The 12,470-nt window shown below is 35.7% G+C and overlaps 1 protein-coding gene across 1 annotated transcript in view; it reads right to left on the bottom strand.

Annotated features, from left to right (window-relative positions):
• Positions 1–1,211: 1,211 nt before the first annotated feature.
• The window catches only part of EMB2758 (Tetratricopeptide repeat (TPR)-like superfamily protein), a 36,860-nt gene continuing 25,601 nt past the window's right edge, over positions 1,212–12,470 (bottom strand). The window contains exon 6 of the mRNA XM_090003826.1: positions 1,212–1,237. The gene's annotated coding sequence lies outside the window, so the exon portion shown is untranslated. The remainder of the gene's footprint in view (positions 1,238–12,470) is intronic.

Below are 12,470 nucleotides of genomic sequence, written 5' to 3'. Positions count from 1 at the left end.
GAGGAGACTATTGCCTCGAGACTCGGGGTGCACAAGCATGGCATAGCTTGGTATAGGAAATTCATCAGAAGATAGGCCAAGGTTGAATTGCCAAAGTGTTCTGCAGTGTTGATGGGGAGTGCAATGTTTTGGTTCTGCGAAAAGGGGGGGTGTTCTCTTGAAGGTTTTTCCAGTGAAGAATGCTTGTGGGGGTACCATGGCCTTGCATGAACGGTAATCTGTTGACCATGAGTTGGTCAGCGTCCGGGGAAGACCACATTTTTGCTATTTCAGTGTGATGGGGAAGATAATCAAAACTGCTTATTCGGACAAATGTAACCAATCTTCAAAAAGTGCTGGGAAATAGGATGATGGATGGACAAGCCAGTTTTACGTGAAAGAGTTGAAAGAGAACAAAAAAATCCTCTGAATATTCTGCAATTTTGGTTTCTGTGGTTTCTGTATTGACACATTCAGCTCTTTCCATAAAGGAAGGTTCAGATCTTTGCCTAGGATAAGTATTGTACAAAATATTACAGCCCCCCACAGGTTGTAGAAAAGCAAAACAAGCATCCACATGGGGTTGAGTTAAAAATGGATTTGCAGATTTTCTTCTTACTCCAGGATGCTCCAGTTTCGCACTAGCAAGCACAATAATGCATGAATCACGGCATGTAGAATAGCCGGTGGCTTAACAAACCGTCTGCTCTTCACTGGCAGCTTCTCTCATGATGTGCTCAACAACGGTTGGTCTTCATTTTTTCTCTGTTCCTGCAAACCTCGCTGTACTTTTACACAAAAGATGGCTGGCACAGTCGCAGATTGCATTTTGAATATGGTTGTAGTGGTTAAATTGGTGGATCACTATGACTAAGACCTTGGTAGATTTACCAAAGAAGAAAATTTTCTCGGCTCATGAGCCCTGAAAGTCCAGTTATGGTTTGAAAGTACAGACTTATTCTTGACTCAGGTTGCTAGTGACCTCATAGAGTCATCATATGTAGTTATGTTTCAATGATTGTATGTCAGGTCATTGAGGAACCAATGCAGCCACCACCACCACCACCATAAAAACAATGAAACTAGCTGAAACCACCATCAGTGAATGAAGGTTGGGAATAACAGAATATATATCCTATTTATGCAACCGTGATAGTGATATTTTGCTACCTTCTTGTCAGAAGCAAATTGTATAGTATCAGACGGCCGGACCCAAACAGGAAAATTTGGTGGCACCCGGTAACGCCTCCCTTCAACACTGCAAGGGAAAAGGCCTCCAAAAATAAGATATCAAGTGGAAGAAGCAGACTTGATTTTGTTACTTCTATTACTTACTCGATGATCCATGTGTTAAAATATATATATATATATATATATATATATATATATATATATATATATATATATATATATATATATATATATATATATATATATAGTTCTCATTCACTACCCGATAAGGGGTAGTTTTGTAATCTCGCCCAATAGGGGCATTTTAGACTTTTTCCTTTTCTTCTTTTTTCCTTTTTCTTTTTCTATTTTTTTCCTTTTTCTTTTTTGTTTTTTTATTTCTTTTTTGTGCATTTAATGCACAGCCATTGGGGGCCCCAACAAAGAGTCGTTGGGCCCCCAACGGTCACAATTGTGACCGTTGGGAGCCCAACGACTCCTTGTTGGGACTCCCAATGGTCCCTCTCTCTTGCTTTTCTCTATCTCTCCCTCACTCCTCTCTTGCCTATAAATAAGTGGGGTCTCCCCCTTTGTAATGTGTGGCTTCTTCAAGCCCTTTTGTGCATTTATAAGATTTTATGCTTTCTAGCCATTATTGGCTTTTGTGTACGTCCTCTTTTGGACTTGTTCTTTGATTTCTATGTGTGAATGTCCATTGTAGGACATACATTTCTTTTCCGCATATTTCATTACATGGTATCAGAGTCTTGGTTGTGCTCTTGATTCATATTGCTAGTTGTCTTGTTTTATCTCTCTTTGTTTGTCCTCCATTCTTGATTATATAATGGAAGGAGAACAAAAGATTGATCTCTCCTTCAAGCTCAATGGTACTAACTACATGATGTGGGCCGCCGTCATGGAGAACAACCTCAAAGGTAAAAAGCTTTGGGGATACGTTATGGGCACCATTAGGGAACCTCAACTTCAACTTACAAAAATTGATGGTGATCAAGAAAAAGCTCTAGAAGGAAATGCTCGCATGAAAGCTATTGAAGATCACCAATCCAAGGTAGAAGATTGGGAAAGTAAGCATGCAAAAATTCTTGCATGGTTCATGAACAACGTGGAGTTAAAGATTTGCGCCAACATTGCCAAATTCCGCCTAGCAAATGAAGCATGGTTCTTTATGAAAGGTATGTATACCCAAAAAGACCTTGCTCGTCAATTCTTCATCCAAGAAAAAATTCGTACCATTAAGCAAGGTGAAATGAGTGTAAGAGATTACTATAGCACTCTTGGCCCTTTGTGGGATGAGCTATCCCTTCTTGAACCCAAATGGGTATCAAGTGAAGATGTTGAAATGAGGAGAGAACAAATGGAGAAAGAACACTTTTTCCAATTTTTACATGGGCTTAGGCCCGAATATGAACAAGTTAGGTCCTCCCTTCTTCATAGATCCAAACCACTTCCATTGGAAGATGCCATAGCCGAAATATGCCAAGAAGAAACACGTCTTGGCATGATTAAAGGAGGAGATGAAGTTCTTGCCGTGTCTAAACCCGGCAATCATATGAAAGCATATAAGCCTCCACACTTTGGGAGGCAAAATAACTATAATGGCAATTATAGGAAAGCCATTTGCCATCATTGTCAAGAACCGGGTCATATAAGACCTAATTGTCCAAAGATAAATGAACCTCCAAAAGGTAAAGTTGCTATTATTGAAGAAATCCCACAAAAGAAGGAGGAGACAATGAAAGGGAAAGAGTCCTTCTCCCTTGCTCAACTATCCGAAGCACTACAAATTCTACTCAAGTCGCCATCAACTTCGGGAGCCGCCATTGCCTCTTCTTCTCCTCCATGTACGCCTTCTTGGATCCTTGACTCTGGAGCATCTTTTCATATGACCCCTATTGAAAATGGACTATCCAATGTATGTAGCAACTCAAAAAATTCCTTTGTTTCCACCGCCGATGGTACCTCTTTACAAGTTAAAAGTTTTGGAACCTTAGATTTTTCAAAAGATTTTTTTGTGCCAAATGTAAGAGTAGTACCTCAACTTAATTTAAATCTTTTATCGGTCTCCCAAATATGTGATCATGGATGTGAAATCTCCTTCTCAACCAAGGATTGTTCTATACAGGATCTCCAGTCCGGGAAGCGGATTGGGCAAGGCCATAGGAGGGGAGATCTCTACTACATGACCCACTTGAAACTTCCTACTAACTCATTTTGTAATCATGTCCAAGATAAAAATATAGAAACTTGGCATCAAAGACTTGGACATCCAAGCTTCTCAAAAATGTACTCCTTTCCCTTTGGAAAGAAATTTTGTAATGAGAAACATTTTGTTTGCAAGAGTTGTATTTTTGGAAAAATGAAATCCACCCCATTTCCAAAGAGAACATTTGTGTCAAAAAGACCCTTTGAATTAGTTCATTCGGATGTTTGGGGTCCTTCTCCGGTCATATCAAAAGGAGGATACTCATATTATGTTACTTTCATTGATGATTTCACTCGATATGTGTGGATCTATTTTCTCAATCTAAAATCCGAAGTTTTTAACTTCTTTAAAAAATTTCATATGATTGTCAAAAATCAATTTTCAACTAATATCTCCATTCTTCGATCCGACTCCGATGGAGAATATCTATCAAATGAATTTCAAGAATATTTGGAAACCAATGGAATTTGTCATCAAAGGTCATGTCCTAGGACTCCCCAACAAAACGGTCTAGCCGAAAGAAAGCATAGACACATCTTGGAAACCACTAGGACTCTTCTTATTTCCAAAGAAATTCCAAAATGCTATTGGGCCGAAGCCGCCTTAACCTCCACTTATTTGATAAATAGAATGATATCCTCATCCCTACAAAATATATCTCCATATGAAAAACTTTTTGAAAGAACACCCGATTTTAATAGATTAAGAATTTTTTGGTGTAAGTGCTTTGTCCTTACACATAAAAGAGATAAGTTATCTCCCAAGGCTATCGAATGTGTGTTCTTAGGATACGGAGAGAATCAAAAGGGTTTTAGGTGCTTCGATCCCAAAAGCAACAAACTATATGTATCCAAAGATGTTACATTTTTAGAAAATGAGAACGGTTTTGAGAAAAATAAAGATATTGATGAAAGCGAATATGCTTTCTTATTTGATCTTCTCTCTCAAGAAGATGTGACTCCTCACGAAGAGGATGTTCCTAATGATTTAGAGGATACTCCTCTTAGTAATGTTGAAAATGCAAATAATGATGCTGAAAATAGGTCCATTCGAACCTATGCTAGGCGTGGTCAAGAAACTCCCATTAGCGCTTTAGAAAAATATTCTCAAAATTCCAACATAGAAGAAACCTCTTTAAGGAGATCTAGCCGGATCTTCAATCCTCCTAATAGGTTTGTTTCCTATGAGTCCCTAACACCTAAATATAGGGCATGCCTAATTGCATTACACTCTTATCATGAACCGTCACACTATAATGAAGCCAAAAACATTCCTCAATGGGTTGAAGCCATGAAACTTGAACTTAGTGCCCTTGAAAATGTTAAAATATGTTGATCCTTAAATGTACATATATGTATTTATATATATATATATAAAGATACGTATACATATATATATGTATACATATCTCTATTTATATATATATAAATATATATATTTTATCTTCCTAAAATACCCTCAAGGGTATTCTTGTAAATTAGCATTTTACGCATATTCCAATTGGAATATGCATTGTAATTTTTGTTTTATTTTTATTTTTTGTTTTTTATATTTTTGGATTTCGTACCACATTGGGGGCCTCCCAAAAGTGACGTTGGGAGCCCCCAACGGTCACAAATGTGACCGTTGGGGGCTCTCCAACGTCCCCTTTGGGAGCCCCCAAGGTGGTCCCTTTTCATGCTTATAAATAGGGGATTTCCCCTTGGTATTTGGTATTCTTGAGGGAGCTTATGCTCCATTGTAATGGGGTTTTCACCCCTTCTCCATTATTCTTCAATGATATGTAACTTATGACTTTAAGTCATATTTTTTCCTTTTTATGGGTTTTATGTATTGGCACATTATGTGCGTGTGTTGTTTCCCTTTAATGGGTATATTTGCACTTTACGTGCATAAGTATGGGTTCATTATTGAACCCAAGGTATTCCAAGTCACTTTCTAACATGGTATCAGAGCCAGGTTACGATGGGGTTGTCTCTTGGTGCAACGGAAAGCGTGTCGCTCAAGAAATGGTGAAGTATTCATTGCTCTTCCTAAAGTATTATGCTTTTGAAGTTATTCGGTATGTATCCCTTTTCTCAAAAAGTATTATGCATTTGAAAGTATGTTTCTTGCATATAGTTTGTTCGTTTTGATGGTCATGATAGTTGAATTATTTCTTTTCACATTTCGTGTGCTCATATATTTTGAAAATATCTCCTTCTAAATTTGGTGAAATCGTTTATTGTCCAAATATAAAATTCGTGTCTATTTATCGAACTACTCATAGCATATAATAGTAATTTATGTTTTTAAAAATTACCTTCAATTATGTGAGATTTATAGTTCTTAAATAAGTATTTCATGATTGACCTATAAGTTAACTTTTAAAATTATATATGATCTCTTGCTAAAATAATGATCTTTGCTTAAAATTTCTTAATTCTCATATGAACCCTAATTTGATTTGAGTTCCTCTCTTGATTATGGATTTTAGTGCATTTTTTGAAAAATTTGATATAATCATTATATGAGAATCTCTCACATCTAAAATCTTTGTTGAATCCTAAAGTAGTTCTTGTTAATGATAACTTATAAGAACTCCTAAAAAGTTTTTCAATGTTTCTTTTTTGAAAAATTATTTATGATAAACCATTAGGAAAGATTGTTTTTAAAAAAAGGAATTTCCCACATAGAATGCATAGTTCATCTATTGCATCCTTTTTTTGGTATAAATGATTTCATTTTTCATCCTTATAAACTTGTTGGTTTGCATTTTTCATAAGGTTTCAAAATCTCTTAATAATATCTTTAAAAATGCCTACATTGGCCATAATATAGTCTTAGTTGTCCTCAATTGCACTTGTCAAGCATGTAATTACATAATTAAAACTTGAGAATTTCAAGCATTGCTCTTTTTATAAAGTGCATACTTGCTCACTTGTGTGTATTTTTGTATTTTGTGCACATTTGCTTCTCAAAATATTTGCGCTTGTATGCATTCCCTCTTTTTTATGATATACATGCCTTAGTGCATGTTTGTTTACACCTTGGAGTGTATTTGTTCAAGTATTGTATGAATGCTTTCGTGCACATCTTTTATAAAGCCTTGTGTGCTTACATGTGTATTGTCTCTTCGTAGACATTTTTGCATTATGGAGCCTTTATGCACATTTCTTATTGTGAAAAACATAATGAATTTAGATATTGAGTCCTTTTTAAATCATTGTAAGTGCTTATAGCACTTTGTACGTTTCCGCATATCTCATCTCAATCAAAGAATATTTAAAACTTGTATGGGATTTAATCCCAAATCTATAAATTTTCAAGTACTTTTTCCTTGAGTATTGTGTTAAAGCCTTCTTTGTGAACCGTTACGGTTCTTATGATTTCTTTGATTAAAAGCTTGATTGTCTTGATGAATTCTTTATGTTGTGGTCTTTTTGATACAAGACTTCTTTTAAAGATTAGGCATAATTCGTGTTTATGCAAAATTGTTTTTGATGGATTATATTGGACCTTTGATTCAATTTGTTAATCGGTCCTCTTTGTAAAAACTTTTTGGAAAATGATTCCTTATGTGTTTATTGCCCTTTTGTGGCATTTATATTTGTCCATCACATGTTATTTAATGCATCATTTATTTGGCCTTATTATTGTCATATTAGAGATATTTGTCGAGGTGAGTTATGGGCACCTCGTGTTGTATCATTTTAGATTGTCCACCTTCCATATTATAGATGGTTGTTGAGGTGAGTTATGGGCACCTTGGGACTCTAAAATGAGTTGTTATTTGATCTCTAATTATGAGTGTGTCACTCATTTTTTCTCTTGTGGCCATTGATATTATGGATGCTTCTATGTAAATGTGATGGACATATGGTGTTTGAAACCTTAAATGCTTTAAGGTATATTTAAAATCAAGGTGTTTTGGGATTATAGCCCAACCTTTTATTTATGAATCTTATGAGTGCATTTGCACATTTGTGATTCCGAATGTTGTGCTTATTGTGCACATGTGTTCTTGTGTTTTTTCACAAGTGTTCTTGGTGTGTGTGTGTTCACACATTTGCTCTAAAGAATATTATTTTATCATCTTGTTGAAGATACTTTTACATGCATTTATTCCAAAATGTTATTGTTATGAGTATTCATGTTTTAAAAGGAATATTGTTTCATTCGAGGTTTATTTTCATTACAAGTTTATTGTCTCAAAAGTCTTTTCCTTTTATGCCCATTATCTAAGTGTCATCATATGTAGACAAGAATTTTATTACACCTTCGTGTGTTTTTAGCCCTTTGTTGGCTTTTTGCTCTCTTGGTCTAGTAGCTGAACACACTTGTCTTGAATGTTTTTATATGTAGACAAGGCACGTTGATTCACACCATGGTGTGTGATTTTTAGCCTATGTTGGCGTTTGTGTCCTTGTTCTAGTCGCTTAAGATGTATGCCCATGGTTGGCTTATTTCACTCATTTCAAGTGCTATCATATGTAGACAAGAGATGTATTATGTTTTAGCCCATGGTTGGCTTATTACTCTTGTTCTAGTAGCTGAACATACTTGGTTTTAAGTGTATTTTTTACGTAGACAAGAGATACTTTTTAGTCCATGTTGGCATGTATTATCTTGTTCTTGTCGTAGATGCACTTATTTCAAGTATTATTATATGTAGACAAGAGGTTCTTTTACACACCTTTGTGTGTGTTTTTGGCCTTTAATGGCTTTATATTCTTGATCTAGTAGATTATACACTTGATTTATGGGTTTTGGAGGACTAATGAGGAAGATGTTTGTAATAGATAAACTATTGTTGAAATTTGCAAAATTTCATTCATGACTTGTGTTTTTCAAGCAAATCATATTTTTGATATGCATATCAAGTTGATTTCTTAGCATTTAATCTATATATTAAGTGCTTATAGTTTTTGCCACCCTTATATGCAAAATGAGTATTATGCATGTCTTTCATAAATGATTTTAAAACCTTGTGAACTCTTGGATTTATTTTGCCTAAAGTATGCTTGGAGACTTTGTTTCTCTTGTTTGTCACTTCATTACATGTTTGAAGCATGTTCATTAATGAGTTCTTGGAGTATTAATTCATTTCAATGATAAGTATATGCATATGCTCTTTATGGCCTTTTTGGGCCTTCATTCAATAATGTTTATGTATATCATGCCTCTTCGTAGGCTTATTGTGGTGTCCCTTAGTGGACCATTTTGTTATTCCCCATTATGGGGTTATATTTGTCCAACGATGGACCTTATGAATGCATTATGCATTCTTGCAATTTATTTCATCATTCTTTTCCTTCAATTTCTCCTTGATTTCCGGTTATTTTCCAGCATGTTCTTCATATTTCTGACTTTTTCCTAGATAATCTCGTAGTTGGTTAGATTTTCTCTTGGTTAAACTCTTAGTTGTGGAGCAAGTATGGTCTCTAGGGCATAAGGGAGATTCCAAGATGGAGTTGGAGAAAAAAATTCCCAATCTTTCTTTCAATGTTTTGTGTATAACACAAATTCAGATAGATAATAATCTCATAAAAGTAAGCAACTTAATGAGGTGTTATGATCCCAAAATCCTGTAACCAAAGGGATTGTTATGGTTTTAAAACATTCGAATTTAAATTTTGGATAACAGGTTATAGCATGTGAATGATAACAACCTCATTTTGTTTTAAACATGATATATGATTTTGAAACTTTGGTGTCATTTTTGCATAATGTGCATCTCTTCTAACCTGTGCTAGTTAGAAATGTTCCATTTGAATAAAAGTACAAAGATTTGTTTTACTTGTTTCTTTGTTGTTATTTCACAGGATCTTGGAGATAGGACAAAGAGAAGTACCCTGGATAGTTCGGGAAATTTGAAGACAATAGGAGGAAGGCCTTTTCAAGTTCCATTGCATCCTTGCCGGAGCCTCTTGGAGTCTTGCCCTTTGTTCAATCTTGTCGTTTCCCCGCAAAGATTGAGGGGGGTGTTAAAATATGTTGATCCTTAAATGTACATATATATATTTATATATATAAAGATACGTATACATATATATATGTATACATATCTCTATTTATATATATATATAAATATATATATTTTATCTTCCTAAAATACCCTCAAGGGTATTCTTGTAAATTAGCATTTTACGCATATTCCAATTGGAATATGCATTGTAATTTTTGTTTTATTTTTATTTTTTGTTTTTTATATTTTTGGATTTCGTACCACATTGGGGGCCTCCCAAAAGTGACGTTGGGAGCCCCCAACGGTCACAAATGTGACCGTTGGGGGCTCTCCAACGTCCCCTTTGGGAGCCCCCAAGGTGGTCCCTTTTCATGCTTATAAATAGGGGATTTCCCCTTGGTATTTGGTATTCTTGAGGGAGCTTATGCTCCATTGTAATGGGGTTTTCACCCCTTCTCCATTATTCTTCAATGATATGTAACTTATGACTTTAAGTCATATTTTTTCCTTTTTATGGGTTTTATGTATTGGCACATTATGTGCGTGTGTTGTTTCCCTTTAATGGGTATATTTGCACTTTACGTGCATAAGTATGGGTTCATTATTGAACCCAAGGTATTCCAAGTCACTTTCTAACAGAAAAGGCTAAAACTTGGGAAATAACCTCATTACCCACTGGAAAGAAGTCTATTGGATGTAGATGGGTCTTCAAAATTAAAACTAAAAGTGATGGGTCATTAGAACGTTATAAAGCTAGGTTGGTAGCCAAAGGATATGCTCAAGAGTACGGAATAGACTATGAAGAAACCTTTGCTCCCGTAGCTAGAATGACTAGTGTTAGGACTCTTATTGCGGTTGCATCCGTTAAAAAATGGCATATCTATCAATTGGATGTTAAGAACGCATTTCTTAATAGCGAACTAAGTGAAGAGGTCTATATGGATCCTCCACCAGGAATATCTATTGGTGAAAATAAAATTCTTAAACTAAAAAAGGCACTATATGGGTTAAAACAAGCTCCGAAAGCTTGGCATGACAGATTTAGTACTGTAATGACTAGCTTAAATTTTCGTTCATGTTATACTGACACTGCGTTATTTGTGAAAAGTGCAGGGTCCTCTGTAGTTATTCTACTACTATATGTTGATGATATGATCATCACTGGGAATGATGAGCAAGGAATCCATGATATTAAGAAAATTTTAAAAGAAAATTTTGACATGTCTGACCTTGGTTTCTTAAGATATTTTCTAGGTATTGAAGTTGCATATTCACCTCGAGGGTACATCCTCTCTCAGATGAAACTTGCTGCTGACATCTGTGCCAAGTCTGGAATTTCGGATGATAAGAAGACAGAAACCCCTGAGGTTATCAATGCAAAGCTGATACTGAAAGATGGGACACTTCTTGAGAATCCTACTCCCTACCGTCAACTCGTTGGGTCTCTGACATACTTATCCATCACTCGGCCAGACATAGCTCATGCAGTTCACTCCGTCAGTCAGTTTCAACATGCACCTACAACTGTGCACATGAGTGCAGTCTTAAGAATTGTTAGATATATTAAAAACACCATAACTAAGGGAGTTTTTCTTTCCTCTTCATCATCCCTTGATTTAATTGCTTATACAGATGCTGATTGGGGAGAAAATCCCAATGATAGAGTCTCAACCACCGGTTTTTGTGTTTTCCTAGGTGACTCTATGATTTCTTGGAGATGCAAGAAGCAACATAAAATATCATTGTCCTCAACTGAAGCCGAATATCGTGCAATGGCCACTACAACCATGGAGCTTGTGTGGCTTAGAAGTCTCCTCTGTGATATGGGCATCGTCATCTCAATTCTTTCGAAGATGTGTTGCGATAACAAGAGTGCTATCTATATTGCAAGCAACCACACCTTCCATGAGCGTACTAAACACATTGAGATGGATTGCCACTATGTTTGAGATGAATACCTAAAAAGAACCATAGCACTGCCCTATGTCACATCCGAGTACCAGTTGGCGGACTTTTTCACTAAAGCTCTTGCTGCTCCTCGTTTCATGTTTCTTCTCAACAAGCTTTCCGTTGTATCCCCGTAAAGCTTGAGGGAGGGTGTTAAAATATATGTAATACCTATATATATATATATATATATATATATATATATATATATATATATATATATATATATATATATATATATATATATAGTTCTCATTCACTACCCGATAAGGGGTAGTTTTGTAATCTCGCCCAATAAGGGCATTTTAGACTTTTTCCTTTTCTTCTTTTTTCCTTTTTCTTTTTCTATTTTTTTCCTTTTTCTTTTTTGTTTTTTTATTTCTTTTTTGTGCATTTAATGCACAGCCATTGGGGGCCCCAACAAAGAGTCGTTGGGCCCCCAACGGTCACAATTGTGACCGTTGGGAGCCCAACGACTCCTTGTTGGGACTCCCAATGGTCCCTCTCTCTTGCTTTTCTCTATCTCTCCCTCACTCCTCTCTTGCCTATAAATAAGTGGGGTCTCCCCCTTTGTAATGTGTGGCTTCTTCAAGCCCTTTTGTGCATTTATAAGATTTTATGCTTTCTAGCCATTATTGGCTTTTGTGTACGTCCTCTTTTGGACTTGTTCTTTGATTTCTATGTGTGAATGTCCATTGTAGGACATACATTTCTTTTCCGCATATTTCATTACACCATGACTCCATGTACCACGTTCACTGCACAAATCAGTCAAGTAGAGAGCATTATCTTTGCATGTGATGCGTGCATGCTTTTCAGAGACCTGAAAAACAGGGAAAGTTAAATGAGCCGGCCAAGATTTTATTTGAATTGAAGTTGGATAACATGTAACTGCTGATAAAGTCATAGTGAGGTAATAGTATGTCCTTCATAAGCAAAATTTGCAATAGATGATAGAAAAGGAATTCAATGTTGCCTTCATAAGCACTAGCATGTTTTGGTCTTTGCACATTGAGCATGCTCATCGCATTTTGATCTGCAGTGGAATGGGCATTCTTAGTGCTTATCTGCCCCCTAAATTATTGAATCATATAACAGCATTTTGATTGCACATGCAATTTTTCAGCAAAATTTATTAACATACAGTAGTGGCACAGATTGTCCCTATCTTTCATTTAGTCATCTACATTCTACACACACATT

Source organism: Nuphar pumila, chromosome 4, assembly GCF_984573655.1.
Source record: "Nuphar pumila chromosome 4, dmNupPumi1.hap1.1, whole genome shotgun sequence".
Classification (NCBI taxonomy): Eukaryota; Viridiplantae; Streptophyta; class Magnoliopsida; order Nymphaeales; family Nymphaeaceae; genus Nuphar; species Nuphar pumila.
This window is presented reverse-complemented; position numbering and strand designations above follow the sequence as displayed.